Raw genomic sequence first — 23865 nt, forward strand, 5'->3', positions numbered from 1 at the left:
ACTATCAATACACTTTTTTGTAAGAAACAAGTAGGAGTCGCCAATGAGTTTTGGGAAAAACTCATAATCATGCCTTTCTTCTATGTGGAGTTCATGGAATCACTACCACAAAAACTAGATTACATATCACAATATATAAAACGGATTTCAAAGATAGGCGTTCTCAGAAGAATATAGAACGCATTTGTGAAAGAGGTGTTTTATGAGTTATTAAATATAGAAATGTTAGAATAGTTAACCTTTCTCTATTTTTTTTACTCAAATAATAAAAAAATAAATAATTATTCATTTTAGATGATACAGAACGGTTCATCTTGCCAACCGTTTTTTTTTTTCTTTTTTATTCTATATTTTTGTAAAAAAAATGGAGGGATATTTATGTGGACCTTTGGGATATTTAGAATTACCCTAATTATTCAAAGGATGCTTAACATAATTGAAACGCTTTTATATTGCACTATCACTATTTAATAGAGTATCAAACTATCAACTGCTTACTACTTCAAAAAAACAATGAAAAGTGAAACCTCCTGTTACTCAATTCACCAATAATTGCTTCGTCACCCTACCACCCCACCGTCGCCCCATCTCCCCACTGTCATTCCACCGCCCCACCGTCGTCCCACCGCCAAAATATTGAACGTCTACTTCACCGCACCGCTCCGCTACACCACCACTGCACTTTCCAGGTAATTCGTTCAAACTTTTCTTGATTCGGATGAGTTTGTCAAGCTAATTATATTAATCAATCGAATTTTTCAATTTAGCTGTAGTGAATTCATATTTTTCATCCATTACAGTAATTTCGATCGAATTTTTGGTGGATTAAAAAAATTTACAATTTTAGTTTTGGGAAATAATTCAATCGATTCTAATAAACGCAAATAATTCAACAAAATTGCAGTTTTTTCAATCAAATTACACTGAATTTATTTGAATTACAAGAAATTTCAGTATTAATCAAAATTATTTTCGCCAAATTATTCTTACCTAGGTCAAATATAGAACCTAATTAGATAAAGAAAGATGGGTAGGGGAAATTGAATACCACTGATTATTCTGTTCTATTAATTTCAAATTATTGGGAATGAGGGACATGAAGGCTTTTAATAAAGCTCTACTCGCTAAGAAAGCTTGGAGGATTGTAAACAACACTCCCTCACTGATGGTTAAAACTCTGAAAAATAAGTATTTCCCAAATTCTGAATTTACATATGGATGCTAAGGTGGGTTCTAATGCGAGTTATACTTGGAGGTCTATATTATCTGCTCGAGACCTGCTGAAAATAGGGCCGGTGAAGTCTGTTGGGAAGGGTCGTAGAATTAATATTTGGCACGATCCTTGGGTGTCTTCCCCACCTGGTTTCCGCACTTTTAAGAATGAAACTCATAGTGAGGACTCCCCTAAAGTGGTGCATGATCTGATCACTGATGGAGAGTGGGATAGAATTGAAGTCTCATTAATTCTATTTTTTCCACCTGGGAAGCTGAAGCTCGCCTCTATGATATGGATAAGTGGATGTGGGTACACTCAAAAAAAGGGGAATTTTCTGTCCGAAGTGCCTACTATGTGCAATTGCAGGCTAATAAAACTGATCGTGCTTCTATCTCTGATGCAAGTCAGATCACTATTTGGGGAAAGCTTTTGAATGCAAATATACCTCCAAAAATCAAGCACTTTGGTTGGAGAGCTCTTCAGAACAACTTCCCTGTTAGAAGCATTCCGAAAAAAAGAAATATTTATGAGGATGATGGTTTCCCGAGCTGTGGTGAGGCTGCTGAAACAATTATACACTCCCTTTTCACTTGCTCTGAAGCTAAGGTGATTTGGTACCTTTCTCCTCTTTGTCTTAATACTAGCAAGTGTGAAGACTCCTTTTTTCTGGTGTGGTGCAGGAAGTTGGAGCACTATTATAAGGTTAAAAATTGGTGGGATATTTTTTGGTGCTTAGTGTGGGGAATCTGGTTGAAAAGAAACACTCACTATTTTGAGAAAAAAAATTATGACTTTAGAGAAGGTGATAATAAATATGGTGGGTGAGTACGAAAAAGCTAATGAAAAAATTCCTTATGAGATGTGTGAGAGGCAAAATTTTGACAAGAAGTGGTCTCCTCCTGCTATTGGGTACTACAAGATTAATTCAGATGTTCCTGTGTTTGTTGACAACATGATAGGCTTGGGTGGGATCATGAGAGATCACCTTGGTGATGTTAAGGCAGCAACTTGTTGTTTACAGCATGGGTGTTTCGAGGTGGATATTGCTAAAGCTCTAGTAGCAAGACATTGCCTGACCATTGCTTTGGATGAAGGACTGCGTGATTTAGTGCTGGAAACTTACTGCAACAAGTTGTACCAGTATTTACAGCATGGGAAATGTGAAACTTCAGCCTTAGGTGTTATTGTTAGTGATATTCTTCTCTTGGCTAGCTCTTTCTCTATTATTTCTATTTCACAGGTTGGTAGAGATGGCAATTGTGCCGCTCATTTATTAGCTAGAGGTAGCATTGAGTTTGGTGAGATGAGAGTATGGTTAGAAGAAGTTACACATTGTGCTTGTAATGCCGTGCTGCTAGATTTAACTAGCCTGGAATAATATTATGGTCAGATTTTCTGTAAAAAAAAAAAAAAATAATAAAAAAAAAATAAAAAAAAAAAAAACCTTAATTTGCAAATTATTTTAGAAAAATTGATTTGCTTTGCTTTTCTTTCATAAAAGGGTTGGTTATGAGATGTTGTGATTGAAACTCAGTGATGATTTAATCTAATTCTAGTGATGTATAAGAGTAGTCATGGTGTTTGTGGATTTTGGGTAGCTGATTGTGAAGAGAGAAGAGCAGGAAATCAGAATCTTATAGAAGTGAATTTATAATAATAATAAGGTGGCAGAGTTGATTAAAGGAAAATTTCTTGTTGCTTGATTGTGAAGAGTTGAACTTGATATGTTAGTTCCCCTCCTTCCCTGACACTAGTAATATTTGTTGATTATATCTGCATGCTACTGTTGAAACTATAACGTCAACTTATACATCTCTTAACAGTTAACAGGCACTTTTGTTAAGTCATCCAAAGAAAGACATGGTGACATTGCAGAATAACAGCCATTTATGAAGTACTCCGTATGTATCTTTTACATACTCTTTTCTTTATCAGCTTTTCCTTTCATATAAGTTAAATTCAACCAACATTTAGAAGAATGGACGTAGTACCTAGAAGTTATACTAATTTTAACCTCTTATCTAAAACTGTGTTGATGCAGGTTTTCCGGTCTATAGATTCAGATTATGTACAAGGATTTCCAAAGGATGTTCAGGAGGTTGAGTCTCAGGTTCGTTGACACGATGTTTTGCTTTTGCACTAACTGTACTATTAGCTATGTATTTTCGATAATGAAGCCAATTTGGACTCAATGTACCTGTATTCATTGCAGAACCTGCTTTGTGCGAAGAATTTGATGATAGACAAGAGCATCAAAACAACATACATTGAAGCAATCAGATCCGCTCAACATTTCATTTATATAGAAAACCAGTATTTCCTTGGATCATCATATGCTTGGTAAAATTACAAAAATGCCGGTATAAAAATTTTTGTTTCCCTCTCTTATTATCTTGCTGTTGAGGTTGTTTAGAAATTGTGAATGTTCCTGTTAGATTCGATAGCTAGTTTTGTTAATGATTTTGTAATGGCAGGTGCTGATCATTTGATACCAATGGAGTTGGCCTTGAAGATTGTTAGCAAAATCTGAGCCAAAGAGAGATTTGATGTCTAAGTTGTCATCCTTATGTGAATTGTAGATCAATATGGTATTCGTATATCTAAGCATTATTTTTTGTAAATCAACAATAACTAGAAAGGTGTTTTTATATTAAACTCGGGTATATATTTGTATAGAACAAATTTTGTATGGATGATTCAATTTATTGTGGTTAGATGTTTTAAATTATATATATGAAGTATATTTTGATGAATTTCATCTTATTTGGAAATATTTTTGTTAATTTTATTTTATAGAAATTTATATTGTACGTATACAGGATCATGGATTTATTTTTACATAGGAAATGCAAAAATTTTCTTACAGGATAAATGTACTAGATAAAAAACAGGAATACAACAAATACAAGTCTAAAATGAAATACAAAAATAATACAGATTATTAAAATACAGGAATAATACAATATAAAATACGTACAGGGGTAATTCGAAATACATATGGCTGGATATTTTTAAAAAAAACATTAGAAAACTGTTATCTAACTTAACTGTTCTCTATTGTAATGCAATATAGAACGGTTAAGTGGCCTAAACCGTTCTTTATTCCTTCCTTAGGGTATAATTTAAGAAGGGAAAAGAGAACGGTTGTGACTAACAACCGTTCTCTAAATGTGATTATATAAAAGGCCTAAACAACCCGTGCTCTATACTTTATACATCTTTAGTAGAAGAACGCCCATAAGGTAATCTATAAAACCTATTATAACAGTTCTCTAAGGCCTTTTTTGTTGTAGTGAATAATTAGCACGAATCATAAGTTGACCCATGCCCAAATAGGTCTATAAACAAGAAATGAGTTCGGGAGCGAGGATACTAAAATAGCGTTCCTTTTAGAGGAAAATCGTTATCTTAGCCCTAGTACGGCCTCTACTAGCTCTTCCTTTTTTTACAATTTCATCACCAAACAATATATGCAACGCGATACCTAAAACTATGTTAGTTGATTTTATTTACAAGCATTAATTCACGTGGGAATTACATCGTAATGTCGTTATTCTTATTTAATTAAATTCGTGAAAAGGACAAGAAAATAAACAAGATTCGTCTTGGCTTAAGTGATCAACCAACAATTATTTAATTCAATTCTAATCTTTCTTTAACACAAGGTACTATGTGGAACTGATTAATTAATTATTTTAAAGGTGATCAAACAACACTAATTAATTAATTAAAGTCCTTTTAAACAAGAAAATAAAGATGATTTAACTAAGTGCTCGGAAATTTACCACTTCTCTTTGCTAGATCTCCGTTTAGAACACTTATGGACTCCTTCGTGTTGGAGAACCTCCATCGTAGTAACAAGATATCGAAATGGTGAGTGTTTAGGACAAGAGGGCTAGGTTGCATAAGTTCACAAGTATTTCGCCAGAGTTTTAGGTTAATATCCGTTTGTTTAAGACTTGGTCTAAGCTCGTATTTATAGGGAATGATTAGGTTTAGGGTTTCGAGCACTCTACCACAGCAGGTGTCGCGCGCAACAGAATGAGTTGCGCGCGACATCCCAGCGCAAGTGATTTGGTTGCGCTGCTATGGGCAGCGCATCTAATTGTCTTGCGCGAGGCTTTATGGTAAGATTTGAGTTTATATTTTCCGTATAATTCTAAATCTTCAGCAGTGCAACTCTGGAGGTTGCACTAGGTATCGCACGCAACTGTTTTAGTTGCGCGATGCAGCCTAGCGTTACTCTTTGAGATGCGCGCGACTTTTCAAGCGGCAGCACTAAGATTTAACCTAGGCGCTCCTAAATTCGTCATTATTAGGGTTTAAGCACGGGCTTAAGCCTAATTATAATCGGGTTTAGTTAATTGGACCTTTGTTTTGGCTTTTCCTTTAATTTGGGCTAGTCTTTTGTGTTTTGTGGCTTAACCAGTTATCCATAAGTATTCTTCACTTCGATCCAACACGAAGATGGTTTTATTTATCGTCATTGCACTTCTTGTTGGGACAGGAGGCCAAAATTAGATGTCTACAGTTAGCCCCCACTTTGATCGAGTCTAGAATAGACGATGATTAAAGTAGTCAAGGAAATAAATCCGAGACTCATTCTGCGAAGTTCTCCAAGGATAGAGAATCTTTCAGTAATGTTTAAGGATGTCGAAACAATCCTTTGTTCGCTAAGTGTTTGAAACAAGTAGCTATTAAGGCTAGAAAAAGTCCTTCCTAGTCTTAACGCGCTAAAGAATTAGGATTGATCCTTTGCAATTGTAGAACTCTTTTACAAGTAAATGTGTTTTGGGTGATGTCAAGTCATGAGAAGAGATCGATTTCAAAAGGATAAAAGGGGAAGATTTCCTCTCAATCATGTCATCGTTGGTCTAAAGTCCCTCGATATGTCATTGAAACTTTAGCCTGACTTTAACAAAGGAAAAGATGAAAAAGGGTTTTTGGTATTAGAGCCGAAATGGTCCGGTATTCAAGCCGGGTCCGGTATCCAAGCCGGAAGTCCACAAGATAGAAATAAATGTCTCAGGACTGGAGGCATATATCCTAATTCAGTGAGAGGGAAGAAAGTCAGCAACTCTCTCATTAGTTTTTCCCACAAGATGAGTACACGTGTCTCAGGACTAGGGGCACGTGACTACATAGGCACGACATCATCTCGTCACTTCTTTATACAGGGGATGAATTCGACACCCTAACTATCCACTAAGTAAGTAAGCGCACTAACTACCGTATTTGCTCCCATTCAAGAAGTGCCTGTTCCTGAAGGTTCGGCGCGCCTGTCGACTCATAAGCTAACGCCTACAGTAATTCTCTACCTTTTAGTCCCGAGAGGTAGATCTAGCAAAGCTTGGGCTGAGTAAAATTTTACGCAACACCTACGTCGTACAATTTTGCGCCGTACGATATGTTATTTGCATTTTTACGCTGCATGAAAACCTCTTCCTTTTTGCTTCGTACGTGAAAAAGGAAGAAAACCCAGACATTTGTAACATTAGTACAGTATAATGACAAACCTATCTATGGGTGCTTTTATGTAAAACACCACCACGGAATGTCTTAAGGCACTCTAACAAAAAACGTTTAAAACGTATGCTTGGGGAAGGCAAAAAGCACAGTGTGCATGCAATATGATGCAAAAAACTAACAAAAAAGAAAACAAACTACAATATGCAAAGCAATTTAAAAATATTTTTATAATTTGCGCTCCATTACGTCTAATGGCGAGCAAAAACCGTTCAAAAACTGACCAAACGGGTCAAAATCAAAATCCCGGTCTTTTAGTGACCAGTATCCGCGCGCAACTCAGAGGGTCGCGCTGACCTGGCTCGCGCATCTTTCTGAGTTGTGCTGGTATGTCACACGCAACAAATTCAGTTGCGTGCAACATTTATTTAAGTAAAGTGAAAATCGCAAACGCGATTTTTCACTTCACTATTTATTTCTTCTTCCTTCGCCATTTTTGACTCTTTCTCCCTCTAGGAAGCTCCGTTTTTTGCAATTTTCGAAGCTAAATAAAGCAAATTTCATCCTTAATTCATATTTGTCGTAATCCAATGTAAGTTTTTTGCTAAAATTTGTTCTTTTTCGGCTGAATTTTAACAATTTTCGAATCGTTAAACCCCAAATTTTGAAAATGGAAGTTTTCGATTCGGTTCATCTTTCTTGAAATTGCTTGCTCTATGATGTTATACTATGTTTAAGTAGTGTTTTGCAATAAATTTCATGAAAAATGGCTAAGTATTGAACCTTGTGTGAGCATTTCTTTATTCAAGTTCGCTCTTGCTTATTTTTCTTGCTCATTTTGGTTATAATTGCTGATTATGAAGTATATTATAGTGATGGAACTAATATAACTTTCATAATTTATTTTTGTTAATTTTGAATTGTTGAAAAATGGCGCGAAACATACTCTTAGCTTATTTTTGCCATATTCAAACTTCAAAATTGTTTGGTAGACGATAAATATGTTTATATTATTGTTATTTCTCTATAATTATTAGATTCTTTGAGATTTTGGAATACAATACTTTGAATACTTAGTTGAAACCGGTATAGGATGGCTTTTGTGGGTGTTAGAAGCTCCCATTTAGTGAGTTTAACTGCAGGTATCCTAGCCCCCAAGTATGGGTGGCATTCGATTTTTGTGTTTTGCCCTATCGGCAGCCGTTATGCTGCCGAAATGGGTCTAGAATATATATTAGTTTAATTTAGGAAATAAAATAAACTAATAAAATAAACTTTATCCATCATAGCATGGACTCGCCTCCATTTGTCGATGCTGAGGAGATTCTCGGTGGTCCGGACGAGGCGGCCCGATCGACGTTGGTAGGAGGACGTGGTTTGGGAGGCTCCTCCCAAATGGGACCCTAGGGTCCTTAAGTGGGACCCAGACCATCATGTTTCGATCATAGGGTGGCATGGCATCGTGAGTTTTTCGCGCTTTCGTTTCTTTCTCTTTTCCTTTGTTTCTCCTTTGTAAACCATAACCGTTTTTTATTTTTATTCTTTTATTTACAGTGAGCCTAGCATGCGTTTGTACGACCCTGGTGACCTGCGAGCCGGTTTTGAGATTTTGCCTGAGGTGGAAAAGGAGATTGTAGCACTTTCTGGGATTAACTCCTAGCTGGCGGCTCTTCGAGATTTATTGAGTCAGCCTGCATCGTCATCTTTCCTCCGTGGATTGCTAGAGTTTTGGTGGGATTCCACCAACACTTTCCAGTTTCCATGGGAAGAGATGATGGTTACCCCTTTCGATTTCTCTATAATTACAGGTTTTCCTTTCGGAGGCGAGCCTTTAGTTGAGTTCGTTAAGAGGTCAGACGAGAGATTGCGCGACCTTGTGGGGGGCCGTCTTGCGTCGGCCCTCCACGTGTACGCACAATCCTGTATGTACTCGATTCTTGCCGACGAGTTGTCAGATGACAAGCTTGACCGACAGTGTACACCTGAGCAGCTGGCTCGGATATACATTGCTCACGTTCTTTCCGTCACCATTTTGAGTTATCGAGGAGAGCATTTTGCCATTGGGTTACTTATTTTCCTCAGTGATTTGGGGAAAGTCGGTGACCTAAGTTGGGCGGAGGTGTCGTATGCCCGTATGCTTACAGCTATGGCCAAGGCGACCCGGGTCATGGATTCCGCGGCAGCTACTACGGTGCCTCGGATTTAGCTTAAGTGGCATGGTCGTATCCTTGAGGTACGTGTTTTAAGCTTATTTCGGTTATTACTTTTGCTTTTTTCTTTTAGGCTTATCTTTTCTTTATTTCAGGCTTGGGGATATTTGTACCTGCCTTTTTTAGCCCCCAGGGTGCTTGGGGCTGCTGGTTTTCCTATCGGCCATCGATTAGTCACTATTAAGAAGAGACGAGCTACTTTTGCCGGCGACTTTCGCTTGAGGGTCCTTTCGGCGACTCGCTCGTCGGTGAGTATTCCAACTACATGTGCTCTTTTTTTTATACATTTTCTGATGATTTTTCATGTGGTTGTGTTTTATAGATCGATCTCCATCCTTGGAGTTTGATCGTCGGATTCCCTGAGGCTATCCGGTCTAGCATGGTTCGTTGCCGTTTTCGGGCTCTCTGTACGGAACCCTCGGTGTTCCAAAGGACAGACGCTTGGTTTCTATGTGAGCGTGTTCTCTGGCAGCTTTCGTCCGAGGAGCCTTTAGTTCCTGCGGATCCCCCGATCCGGATGCTGCGTCCGGACATACTGTCTACCGAGGATCAAGCTCAAGCGATCCTTGGTTATCAAGCGAAGCAGGTGGTGCTGCCAGAGGCTTTTTATCCGGCTTTTATAGCATCCAGGCTGACTTTTTTTCCGGCTTTTGTTCCGGTTAGTATTCCAACTCTCTCTTTTCGTTATTTCTATTTATTTTTCAAAACTTTGACCTTTTTATCGTTTTTATTGTCATAAGTATTTTAGCGGGTTGAGCTAGGTGGTTGGGTGCCTCCTACAGTGGAGATCATGTATACCGATGTTGTCGGATCTGTAATTCGTGAGACCCTTCTAGCGGCAGAAGATGACGAGGAGATACTGTTTGTACCTGAGACGGTTGAGGCGGTATGTCTTTTGTGTATATGTACTTAAATATTTCTATTTATTTTTTGTTTCATATACATTTGTTTCCTAACTGTCCTTGTATTCTTGGAACAGGTTCCGCGGGAAACCGTGAACGGCATGGTGAGGACTTTACGTGCTTTCCGAGCAGCTTATCGGAGAGCCCTCGTGACTTTATTATGTCGTGATCATTGGATGATCACGGTAAGTTTTATTTCTTTTTTCTTTCTAACGAAGTTATTACATTTCATGTATTAATCTTCGTCTTGGATTTTCCAGGATGTGCAACAACCGTCTAGTAGTCGCCGAGCACCCTGATTTCTCCTGTACACATTATATATTTTTTTATAGGAAACCTATATATATATATATATATATATATATATATATATATATATATATATATATATATATATATATATATATATATATATCTTCCATTTTTTTGTACATATGACACATTTGTATACTTTATGTTTCCGTGTGTACTTTATTATTAATGCAAAAAAAAAAAAATCGAGGGAGGAAAATGATTCCCGACTTACCCCCCTCGAAAAAATAACCAAACTCGAAAAAGAAGGCGAAAAGAAGAAAAAAGAGAAAAAAGAAAATAGGAAAATAATAATAAAAAAAGAAAATAAGGAATTAGGAAAATAATAATAAAGAAAATAAAAAGAAAAAGAAAGTAGGAAAATAATAAGAAAATAAAATAGAAAATAATAAAGTAGGCAAGAAAAAAGACACAAAATGTTAGAAGGCAAGCGTATGATTCGTCTTAAGATTTCGTGAAGATTCCGTCATTATATGAGCCAAAATACGGAAATAAACCCAACTCACCTGCCGCATCAGGGGAGACGCGCGCAACTACGTGAGTTGCGCGCGGCTGTCGCGCGCATGTAAATTAGTTGTGCGCGGATGTATCTCGTTGCATATATTGTTTGGTGATGAAATTGTAAAACAGGAAGAGCTAGTAGAGGTCGTACTAGGGCTAGGATAACGATTACTCTCTAAAAGGAACATTATTTTAGTACCCTCGCTCCCAAACTCATTTCTGGTTTATAAACCAATTTGGGCATGGGTAACCTTATGATTTGTGTTAATTATTCCATGAACTCCACATGGAAGAAAGGATGAGCGAGGTTTATGATTTTTTCCTAAAACTCATTGGCGACTCTTACTTGTTTCTTAGAAAAAGCTTAATGATAGAATCAAGTCTAATTCAAGGTCCCCCAAACAGTCAGAAATTCAAATCCTACTACACCCTAACAAATGTAAATTCCTAGGCTTTTAATTGGCCAAGGGCATTTAAGGAGAGTACGCCTTACGATGGGATCACCCTCCTTACAGTGGCGATTCCGCTGGGGACTTAGAGGTTACTTGATTAATTCGTAGTTATAGTCCAAGGTTTCCAACACTAGGTTTCCTATGGGTTGTAACGAGAATTAACTTGGATAATTTCTAGTTAGAGAGCGAGACTTGAACGCATAATATCTTCCTTTTGCATCATGCATAAGCATAACACACTTAAACCATTGGGGATTGGCTCATTGACTAGGGGTTGCCAACACTAGGCTTTTATCCCAAATCAATAACAATCATCCCACCCATATCACCAACAAAATGTTGGGAGGGGGATGTCATGAGTCAACACGTTGAGTGATTGATTTATGTGTCGTTTCTTAAGATATGGTACCTTTAGACACCCAAGCCTTTTTTACCTTAGAACGGTATTGCGTGAATCTTGACTTACAGCATGCTTATGTGATTATGTGCAACGTGTTAGGATAGTCTTCTTTTTTCTCTTTTTAGTTTGGTCTAGGTTCCCAATTACGAAGTTGTCTCTTCGTGATTTAGCGTCATACTCAATGGATAAAATAAAAAAAATTAAAAAAAACAACAATGATAAAAAAAAAGAACGCTCTGATTTAAAAATATAATAAAAAAATATTACGAGCAGGTGGCGCGCGCAACTCGATGAGTTACGCGACCCCACTCAGCGCAAGTGATTTTGTTACGCGCGACACCCGCGCGCAACGAAGTCACTTGCGTGCGCCCACTGGACGAGTCAGTTTTGATTTCTCAAAAAAACAAATTGACTCGTCCGAACTATATCGTCGAAGAACTTCAACAAGAGATTCTTTGTTTTTGAGAAGAAAAGGCTCAAGAGGCCAAGGAGAGAAGAATTAAGAAAATAGAAAATGCCGAAAAGAAAAAAGCTGGAGCTTTAGCCTTACAAGAAAAGATGGAACAATTATCCATTACAGAAAAGTCGTTGGAGAAGCTAGTTCTTCGTTCTACAATGGGGAACAAGTAGAAAAAAGCCCACCTTGCCCAAAGGCCTCCTGAACTCGAGTTAGTACAAAATTTCATTGACAACTGTCATGAAAAGTACAACAAACATCTACGTTACCTTGGTTTAGACACTTTTCAAAAGGTCTATTCTTTGGCTACTAGGATTGAAGATGATCTTGCTAAAGAAAAAGCAAACAAAACTCATTGTCACCATCAACCTAAGAATAAATACAAGAAGAAGAATGATAATGCATCATCCTTTATTGATGTATTTTCAACTTCTACGCAATACAATAACACAAATCGATATGATGATCCTAGAAAAATATGGACAAAAGAACGAAAATTTACTCCATTTCTTGTAAGCTATAAAGAATTGTTAGAAAACTTAAATGGAAAAGGCTTACTTGCGCCAACAAGGCCAACACCACCCACTCCACCAGAAAGGAGATTTCCTCAATGGAATGGTAGTGCTTATTGTGCTTATTATAGAGGCGTTGGACATGATACTGAACGTTGCTATGTTTTAAAGCATAAAATACAAGATTTAGTAGACGATGGGAGAATTCCCACGGCTAAACCTAATACTAATGCATCTCCCTTAGGGGTGTTTCACATCGATGAGTACCATATGGGTAGTGATACGTTCAATCTTTTGGACTATATCACAATACTCATTGGAGCAACTAATGAAGTATGTGGACTATGAGACGACAACTTTCAAGACTTATATGTCTCTAAGTATGCCGCCATCCCACCTCCATATTTTTTACAAAATAAAATAAATGGAGCGCTTGATTATGATCAATTCTTGGGGAAATAGCAAGATTTATTGAATCTCTCCTTGGATGAACAATGACAGCAAGCACAACTCATGAAAAATCTTGAAATGGAGGCACATCCAAAGCCTCTAGAAGAAAGTTGGTTTACGAGTCCTACGACTACCCAAATGATATAGATCATTTAACTCGTTCTGGGTGAGTCTACCAAGTACCACCACCAAATGGATCTTCGACCACACAAAATCAAACTCAAGGTCAAGCACAAAATACAATACCACCTCCACTTGAGGTAGAAGATCCATTGTTCAAACAACATCGCCAATCCAAGGCGAATGTTAGCATTTAGGAACTCCTAAGTACTTTTAAAGAACATAGGAATTCTCTCATGAACGCTCTAACGACTTTGTCTGTAAGCAAAGACACAACCCTTCAGGATCTCGTTAGCTTGCTTACTAGCGAGAAATCCGACAAGTCAATCATTTTTACTAATGATGATTTACCTTCAAAAGACACTACCCACAACAATGCATTATACTTAACTGTGGGATGCAAGGGATACAATATCCCTCTAACTTTGGTAGACAATGGGTCAGCTGTAAACGTATGCCCATTACGAACGGCAAAATACTTAGGCCTAAATCTAGAAAAAGATTTCCAATCAACAAAACAAAGCATTAGGGCCTATGACAATTCGAGAAGATCGGTGTGTGGAAATCTTAAGCTACCAATTACCACAAGCCCAATTCAAAAGATGGTTGAATTCCATGTTATGGACATAAAACCTACATTCAACCTTTTACTTGGACGTCCTTGGATACGTGAGCTTGGTGCAATACCATCCTCAATTTATCAAATGATTAGGTTGAACTATCAAGGGCTTCCTATGACTATACATGCTTCTCCACTAAAAATAGCAATAAATGATTAATCACTCTTAGAAATAAACCATGATAATGATGAAGAGGACATGTGGGGATTCGCCGTAGAGCCAATCTTCACAATTGAAATGGAAGAAGACTTTGAAGAACCATTCAAGCTTGATCCATATTCCACTCAGATAGTAAACAACATCTTACTCAAGAGTAGTTACTTTCCTAGGATGCCTTTGGGAACAGGAATGAATAAATCTCTCTTACTTCCTATCCTAAAGAAAAGCTTCTCCTTTAGATTGGGATATAAACCAACCAAAGAAGAATTTGAATCTCACGATGCAAAAAACAAAGCACGTAGAGACAACAATATGAAAGGCATAATCACTTTACTCTCATCCTATCAACAAACCCTTAATGGGCAATTCATTAGGGAGGGAGAAGATTACCCATGCTACGACTTTCCGGAACCCTTAGTTTTGGAAGGAATCAAGAAGCCTGGATTTGAAATATTTCATGGTTGCTACTTCTTGGATGGCGATCTTAGTATCGTTAAACAAAAACACCCAACTCTAAGGTGCTATGATGGGAAAGCATTTAACTTGCTATTTAGACTAGAGCAAAATCATGTTGCAACAATGACCAATTAAAACACCATTCAAGATTAAGCTTTTGACCCAACCTCGTTGATCACCCTTTGCAACAAAACTTTTGAGCATGGATGGAGGAAATCTTTCAAATGGACCAATCATAAAGGCGATAAATTGGAAGTCGTCACAGGCGAAGGGAAGGTGTTTGAAGAATCGGACGATAAATCTATTATAGACTATAGGGAAGCTAAAAATCTAGGCCTTGTGGCCATTACTGAGTCTTTATTTTCTAGTTCTAAGGATGAAGATCCCAAAAAGGATTCTTCTCTTGATGTACTCTCTTTTAATTTTAATAATATGAGCACTATTTCCGAGTATATACCTTCTCTTGAATCATTCAAATGCTATAACAATAAATCTAATGAAGATGATAACATTAATAAATTGGTTGAACTAATAAATGAACGAGAACAAAAGAACCCTATCGTTGACGAAACTAAAATAGTTAATATAGGAACTATTGAAAATAGAAAAGAAGTCATATCGACGCTCAAAGAATTCGAAGACGTGTTTGATTGGTCATACAAGGACATCCTGGGATAGATAGGGAAATTGCGGAACATACCATTCCCTTGAACCCTACCTCCAAACCAGTAAAACAAAAACTTCAACGAATGAAACCTGATGTTGCATTAAAAATTCACGTATGTAATTACCCAGAATGGGTAGCGAACATCGTTCCAGTCCCTAAAAAGGATGGACGAGTTCGCATGTGTGTTGACTTTAGGGATCTTAATAAAGCTAGCCCTAAACACGATTTTCCTCTACCACATATTGATATATTGGTAGATAACACGGTTGAACATGCGATGTTATCCTCTATGGATGGATACGCAAGTTACAACCAATTTTTAATAGCAAATGAAGACGAATAAAAGACATGTTTTATTACCCCTTGGGGTACGTATTGCTATACAGTCATGCCATTCGGTTTAAAAAATGCAGGAGCTACGTACCAAAGAATGGCTACGACTCTCTTGCATAATATGAAGCATAAAGAAATAGAAGTGTATGTGGATGATATGATTGTGAAGTCCAAAGACAGAATGGGACATATAAAAGCTTTACGCAAATTTTTCACTCACATAAAAGATTACAAAATGCGATTGAATCCAAAAAATGCGCCTTCGGAGTAACTTCTGGCAAGTTACTCGAATACTTAGTAAGCACACGTGGCATTGAGATCGATCCCTCTAAAATAAAGACAATTGTTGACATGCCTCCCCCTCAAACAGAAAAACAAATTAGGGGATTCCTTGGAAAACTACAATACATTAGTAGATTTATCAACAAATTAACTATGACTTGTGAGCCAACATTTAAAAATTTGAAAAAAGAGGAGAAACATGAATGGGACGAACAATGCCAAAAGGCCTTTGAGAAAATCAAAGATTATCTCAAAAGTCCACCAATTTTAGCACCACCAGTACCCAAACTACCTCTTAGGCTATACATTACATTTACAAATACAGCCACAGGCGCCATATTAGCACAAGAGGTAGAAAAAGTCGAGCGTGCAATATATTACATAAGTAAGAAATTCATCCAATATAAAACATAATATAGCACCTAGGAAAAGACAAGCCTCGCATTAGTGAGGGCAACCAAAAAGTTACGACATTATATGTTACCACACACTACTCATGTGATTTTTTTTACAAAACCCGATAAAGTGGTTGGTAATGTTGGCTAAATTTGAGCTAAAATATATTCCTGAAAAATCAATGAAAGGAAAAGTAATTTTCGACTTTCTGGCACAACATCCAATTCAAACAAGTCGTGCAGAAACTACTCATCTTCCGGATGAAGAGATTATCATGACACAAGATGAAAAATGGGTAATGTACTTTGACGGTGCGTCCAATAAAAAAGGATGTGGCGTAGGAGTGTTACTCATAAGTCCAAAGGGAGCACATACTCCTATCTCTGTTAAATTAGACTTTGAGGTTACTAATAATGCCGCCAAATGTGAATCGTGCATTATTGGATTAGAAGCAGCAGCTAGCATAGGTGTGCAAAAATTAGAGGTATATGGAGACTCCAGTTTGATTATAAATCATATACTACAAAAATGGAAAATAAAGAACTCCACAATGATATTATACCAAGCACACCTAGAGCAACTCATCGAGCAATTTGAACATATTGATTTTGAATATCTCCCAAGAAATGACAATCATTTTGCCGATGCGCTAGCAAAATTAGCCTTAATGATCAACATTCCAGATCACTTAAATTATGATGCCATAATGCGTTGATAGAAGAGAAGAACCAGCGTATTGCAACGCAATAGAGGAAATAAATGACATCGAAGGAGACAATCCTTGGTATGATCATATTATCCAATATATTACTCGTGGAAAATATCCCGAAAATACTTCATCAATAGACTAACGAGCCTTACGAACACTTGCGGCCCAATGTGGTCTAGTAAATGGTCAATTATGCAAAAAAGGACCTAATGGTCAAAGTTTATTATGTATTGGCCAACTTGAAGCCACACGCCTTATGGAAAATACTCACAAAGGTGTTTGTGGACCTCACATAGATGGTAAAATGCTTTCAAAAATAATTTCACGACAAGGGTACTATTGGTCCACTATGGAACATGATTGCATACAATATGTTAAAATATGTCCAGAGTGCCAAATGTTCGCTAATTTACAATACCTTCCACCATCCGAACTATACAATTTCACTTCCCCTTAGCCTTTTTCGACCTGGGGAATTGACATAATTGGAAAAGTCTCTCCAACAGCAGCAGGAGGGCACGAGTACATATTAGTTGCTATTGATTACTTTACTAAGTGGATTGAGGCTGCTTCTTATGTGAATATCACTTCTAAACATGTCGCAAAATTTCTCAAACGAAACATATTTTGTAGATATGGAGTTCCACATGAACTAATTAGTAATCAGGGATCTCAATTCAAAGCTGAAGTCGAGACCCTCTTAACTCGTTAAGGTAAAACATCATCACTCATCCCCATACAGACCTCAAATGAGTGGAGCTGTAGAGTCGGCAAATAAAAATATAATAGTCATCATTAAGGAAATAGTAGAAAATTATAAAGACTGGCCGAATAAACTACACTACGCATTATGGGGTTATAGAACGTCTATACGAACATCAATAGGATTAACTCCATACTCCTTAGTTTTCGGAATGGGCGTAGTTCAACCAGTCGAACTGGAAATACCATCCCTACGCATCATACTTGAAAGTAAGCTACCAGAAGGTGAATGGGTAAGAGCGAGGTAGGAATAGCTTTTATTCCTTGATGAACAACGATTAAGAGCTTTGCATTATGTACAAGTCTACCAAAGGTGCATTGCGCGTCATTTCAATAAAAGAGTAAAACCTAGAAATATAAAAGAAGCTGACTTTGTACTAAAGGAGGTTATGGGTCCACCAACTGATCCAAGAGGGAAATTCAAACCTAATTGGATAGGTCCCTACCGCGTAATTGAAATCCTATAAGGAGGAGCCGTCAGATTAATGGATATTGGAGGAGATGAAATTTTCCAATTAATAAACATTGATCGCCATAAGAAATACTACATATGAAATCCGAATAAAACTCGTTCACTCATACAACCAATTTTAATTAGCATTCAATTGAAAGATTCTAAGTTTTATGCATTTTACCGAATAACACAGTAAAATACATAATACTTGGGGGGGGGGGTAATTTAGAAATAATAAACCGTTTTAAGTGTTCAAATTTTTTCGAACATCACGAAAAAATCTTCACACTTGGGAGGGGGGGGGGGTAATAATACAGAATTTTTTTTAAAAAAATTTCGAGACATTCGTAGCACAGGTGTCGCGCACAACTGGAAGAGTTGCACGCGGATGTCACGCGCAACTGATTTTGTTGCGCGCGCCACCTGATGACGAACTGCGAACTTGAATTTTTGCGTTTAAATGAATTTGCGATTTCTACTTGCGGAAAAAAGAAGGTGTTTCTTAAATATAACATATACTCGAAAAATAAAATTAAACTTTGATTTAATTCTTGTAAACAAGGTTTGATTATTTTTTTTCATTTAATTTCTATCTAAGAGATTAAAGAAAAAATAAAAAATACATAATAATAATAAAAAACATTAGAACTACGCAAAGACCTGATTTCGTAATGCGAATAGGTAGGTAATATTTATGATTCGGTCATACCAAAATATAAAAATATAAAGCTCATTTTATTTCATTAAAAATTCAAAAGCGATACATTGTCGAACTAGATTGTAAACGAAAAAAAACATAGTAGTGATTACACTTTATTTGAAAAAATAAACTAATGATAAAATTGTGTAACACTCTAAGGTTTACTATGTCCTCGAATCTCAAAGATGATGGAGGAGTAGTTTCCATCGCAGCATTTTTAGAAACCTTGGAGCTTTCCCCTACACTCTTCTTCTTCACTAAAACATTGTTTTCAATTTAGGGATTGGGGCCTTTACAATCTGTTTTCCTTTCTCTTTGACTATTGGAGCTTTTTTGCGAGTATTTGGTGAAGGTTCTTTGATTTTCACACCTTGTTGCACGGGTTTGGAGGGAGCTTTCCTTTTTGTTTCCTTCGAACGACCCGTAGGGGATGAGAAGTCTAATTTTCTTCTCTCTCATTTATTTTGGCCACTAGGAGGAGTAGTAGTGGTTGAATGCATCAAAGGCTTAGGTGGATTGCGAGCGGTGATGACTTGAAGTTGAGATCGAGCCTATTTTAATACACCCTTATCCGCCGCATTCATCCAAGCCTTGTAAAAGGAAGATAATGTAATACTCGTGGTAGGATTTTGTTTTACCCACCTAGGAAGACTTGACCAATATTCCATCCAACGAGCAACTCTTTCGCGTTTAAAGATCACATCATTAGGAGCATCACAATCTTGCAGGAAAATAAATTATCTCATCCCGTATTGTCTCATACCCTACAAGGAATAATATAAGTAGTACTAGATAGGCCTAAAAGCCTAATGTAAGGGCAATTGAGACTATTCCCTATCATACTATTTATATTCCACCAAGGAATCACAAAACGTATGTTAGGAACCCCATGACAGAAAAACGACGTCCATTCCTCTTCGTTCTTATGCTTATAAATGATTCGACGTCCAGGGAATGTCTTTACTCCATTAGCCTAAAGGTTTTGTGGCTGATCAATAATTCGCAAACGCTCCACGATCCAAATATGAAAAAAAAATAAGAAAGAAAAAAAAAAAATCAGTTTGCGTTTTTTTACACAAGCAGGTGGTGCGCGCAACCAAACCAATTGCGCGCATAATTCGCGCGCAGCGAAGAAGATTGCTCAGGTCATACCAATGCAACTTCGTGACTTGCGCTGATAAACGCCGAAAAAAATAAATTAAAACGTACGTGTAATAGGAGTGGACTTCCCGTGAAACCGTTTTCGTTAGGATCTCCTCTAAGGCGATTCAAGCACAGAACGGTTTTCGCCAAAACCAAAGGAGCGGGTAAATGACATCCCTCTATTTGCTCTACTATGGACACCATGGAATAATCTCCGTATTCTTTGCCTGTCCTAAGTACAATTAACAACAAGACAATAACATAAAGCACGAATTTTAATGCGTTGTTTAGTCATGTTGTCACGAGGGGCGATAAAATGTTCGATAAATTGAATGAAGTTCACGCCTTCTTCAATTCCTACGTTGGTCATATCATTGTCGAACAAGCCAAAAACTCATTGGAATATAGGTTTGGGATCCGACAAGGTAGGCGAATAAGTCACAGAGAGAGTGTTTTTAGGGAAACCTAGCTACGCCTCAAACTTACCGGGAAGGGGGACAATTTCGTCCCCTCTAAACAAGAAAAGATGGTGGTTAGAGTCCCAATGGTTGACTGCGGCATGAATAAAATCAAAGTTAACCACTAGTTACATATAATTCAATAGAGGGTCTAAGTGGTAAATTTTGAAAGCTAGTTTGTCCTCGGTTGAAAGGGAAGTGACCCATTGCTTCAAACGTTGTTCAAAGGTTTTTACCATTGTTCAAAAAAAGAGAGAGAGAATAAGAATTTAGAGAGATTAATTCTTTTTAGTTTCTTATATTACTAAGAGAATGAATGCGAGATGATCAAAAGCCTACACAAAATCACGTTTAAATAGACCCAAGAGGGGAAAATTTTCGGCAATTTCGGCTTAAAGGAAAGTTCACTAACAGGTGGTGCGTGCAACTCATGAGTTGCGCGCGACAACCACGCGCAACTCAAGCAGTTGCGCGCGTCTCCCCTGACTTGGCATGTGAGTTGGGTTTATTTCCGTATTTTGGCTCATATAATGACGGAATCTTCACGAAATCTTAAAACTAATCATACGCTTGCCTTCTAACACTTTGTGTCTCTTTTCTTGCCTACTTTATTATTTTCTTTTTTATTTTCTTATTTTCTTTTTATTTTCTTATTTTCTTATTATTTTCCTACTTTCTTTTTCTTTTTAATTTTTTTTTTATTATTTTCCTACTTCCTTATTTTCTTATTTTATTATTATTTTCCTATTTGTTTTTCTCTTTTTTCTTCTTTTCGCCTTCTTTTTCGAGTTTGGTTATTTTTTTCGAGGGGGATAATTCATAAACCCATTCCCTCCCTCGAATTTTTTTTTTTCATTAATAATACAGTACACAGAGAAAAAAAAAATATAATAATGACATATTTACAAATGTGTCATATTTATTTATATATATATATATATACACACACACATATATATACACATATATATAATGTGTACAGGTGGAATCAGGATGCTCGGCGACTACTGTATTATCCCTCGTCATCCTCCGCCGCTGGAAGGGTCTCACGAATTACCGATCTGACAGCATCGGTATACGTGATCTCCGTTGTAGGAGGCACCCAACCACCTAGCTCGATCAGCTAAAATATATATGACAAAAAGAAAACGATAAAAGGGTTAAAGTTCCGAAAAATAAATAGAATAAAAAAAAGAGGGAGTTGGAATATTAACCGGAACAAAAGCTGGAAAAAGAGTCAACCTGGATGCTATAAAAGCCGGATAAGAAGCCTCCGACAGCACCAGCTGCTCCGCTGGATAACCAAGGATCGTCTGAGCTCGATCCTCGGTAGATAGCATGTCCGGACGCAGCATCCAGATTGGGGGATCGGCATGAACCAAAGGCTCCACGGACAAAAGCTGCTAGTGAACACGCTCGCCTAAAAACCAAGCGTCTGTCCTCTAGAACACCGAGAGTTCCGAATAAAGAGCCCAGAAACGGCAACGAACCATGCCAGACCGGATAGCCTCAGGGACTCCTACGATCAAACAACAAGGACGGAGATCGATCAATAAAACACAACCACATCAAAAATCGTCAGAAAATGAATAAAATCAAAAAAGAGAGCACATGTAGTTGGTTAACTCACCGACGCACGAGTCGCCCAAAGGATCCTCTAGCGAAAGTCGCCAGCAGAAGTAGCTCATGTGTTCTTAATAGCGACTAATCGGTGGCCGATAGGAAAACGAGCAGCCCAAGCACTCAGGAGGCTAAGAAAGGCAGGTACGAGTATCCCTAAGCCTAAAATTGAGTAAAGATAAGCCTAAAAGAAAAAACAAAAGTAATAACCGAAAGACGCTTAAAACACGTACCTTAAGGATACGACAATGCCACGTAAGCGAGATTCGAGGAACCTCAGTAGCTGCCACGGAATCCATGGCCCAGGTCGCCTTGCCCATAGTTGTAAGCATACGGGCATACGACACCTCCGCCCAACTCAGGTCACCAACTTGCCCCAAATCACTGAGGCAAATAAGTAACCTAATCGCGAAACGCTCTCCTCGATTACTCAAAATGGTGACGGAAAGAACATGAGCAATGTATATCCGCACTAGTAGAAAAATGCTCATTTGCGTCGCCTTATTTGCGTCACTCGTAGATATAAATGACGCAAATGAGATATTTTGGCTTCAGTTTAAGTTATTTGCGTCGGACATTAGCGTTGAAGCGAAGCAAAAGTGTGATATATTTTCGCTTATTTGTATTTGCGTCGCTTATATAAGTAGGAACGACGCATATAGTTTTGTTATTTGCGTCATTCATTTATCAACAACTGACGCAAATAACTATGTGAACTAAATTGCGTCACTTCTTTTTGTAATGAGTGACGGAAATGTCTACTCAGTATACAAAAAAATACAATATTAACTCATGCTGCCGTTCGAAATTCAAAACCCCTAGAAAATTCAACCCCCAAATCCCCATATTTTCAGCAGCAAAACCCTAGAAACCCACCGCCGTCGTTTAACCCAAAAACACCAGTGAATTCAACAGCAATACCTCAATAAATTTGATCCCAAAAACTACTAATTCGACTACTAATCAAAACCCCAGCAAATGTGAGGCAAAATCGCCTATATTCGAGCAAATCCGAGCCAAAACCCCCTAATTTTCGAGCAAATAATCGACCCAAAACCCCCTCTCTAAGTTCGAACAATAAAAACCCAATTTCCACCATAAATCCAAACAAAATTATGAGAGAATTCAAGTTTGTGTTTCGAATTTAGGGTTTGTTCAATTTTTCACATAGATCTAAGCAAGGAGGTTGGAGTTTTGTTCAAATTAGTAGCAATTTGTCTCGATTATTTGAAAAGTTAGGGTTTGTACTCGATTGTGGAATTTTGGCTCTAATTTTGCTGAAGTTGCAAGCTCGATTTCATCCAATGTAAGACTTCCTTATCTCTTTATCTTATTTTTCAATCTACACGGATATTTGGAGTTCAATTGTAAATGAACTTAGTTTAATTTACTATTTTGCTGTTTATTTTTTTGCACAAATTTTAGAATTACAAGCAGATTTCTTAGTAACAGATTTTTATGGTTCGTTTTCAAATTTAGGGTTCATCAATTGCAATATATATTTTTCACAAATCAAATAAATTAAGGGTTTATATACTCGATTCTAAGGAACTTTGGTTCTATTTTGGTGAAATTTATGTAGTTGATTTCAACGAATTGAAGGCAAGATCTGTTCTTTTATTCTGACTATTTTTATACTAGATGGAATTTAGGATTCGATTTTGCATTAACTTGGTTTAATTTTAATATTTTGTTGTAATTTTTTACACAAATTTTATAATTTTATTTTTCAGATTATCTACTTTATGCTTATGTCGATTAATTTACTTTTGAGCAGCTGAAGTGAATAGGATTAAGATGTAATAAGGTGTTCTTGAAAGGGTAAATTGACTTCATGGAATAAATTGTTCTTGGATAGGATTAAGATGTAATAAGGTGTTCTTGAATAGGATTAAAATGTAATAAGGTGTTCTTGTTTCCTCTCCTAGTTGAATGGGTAAATTGACTTCATGGGAAAAAAATTGGCACCCAGTAGCAGATATGCTCTCTATATTATTCATGGAATTGGTCATAGTGGCTCCTCACTTTTCTTTGCCAATCTTTACTAGTTATAGGTGTTTGGTGTTGTGGCTCACTGAGCTTTATAGGCTACAAAATATGCAGTTCAC

General features: G+C 37.2%; 1 long non-coding RNA gene across 2 annotated transcripts; it reads left to right on the forward strand.

The window, feature by feature from the left end:
• The first annotated feature begins 383 nt into the window (after window positions 1–383).
• On the forward strand, window positions 384–3969 carry LOC110739400. Of its 2 annotated transcripts, none has more exons than XR_002514812.1 (5): window positions 384–689; window positions 2815–3117; window positions 3258–3326; window positions 3429–3576; window positions 3691–3969. It is a non-coding gene; the product is annotated as an uncharacterized LOC110739400 (long non-coding RNA). The 2 variants fall into 2 exon arrangements; XR_002514811.1 differs by having other exon boundaries at window positions 426–689; window positions 3040–3117.
• Window positions 3970–23865: the final 19896 nt, after the last annotated feature.

This window comes from Chenopodium quinoa, unplaced genomic scaffold (genome assembly GCF_001683475.1).
Source record: "Chenopodium quinoa cultivar QQ74 unplaced genomic scaffold, ASM168347v1, whole genome shotgun sequence".
In the NCBI taxonomy this organism is placed as follows: domain Eukaryota; kingdom Viridiplantae; phylum Streptophyta; class Magnoliopsida; order Caryophyllales; family Amaranthaceae; genus Chenopodium; species Chenopodium quinoa.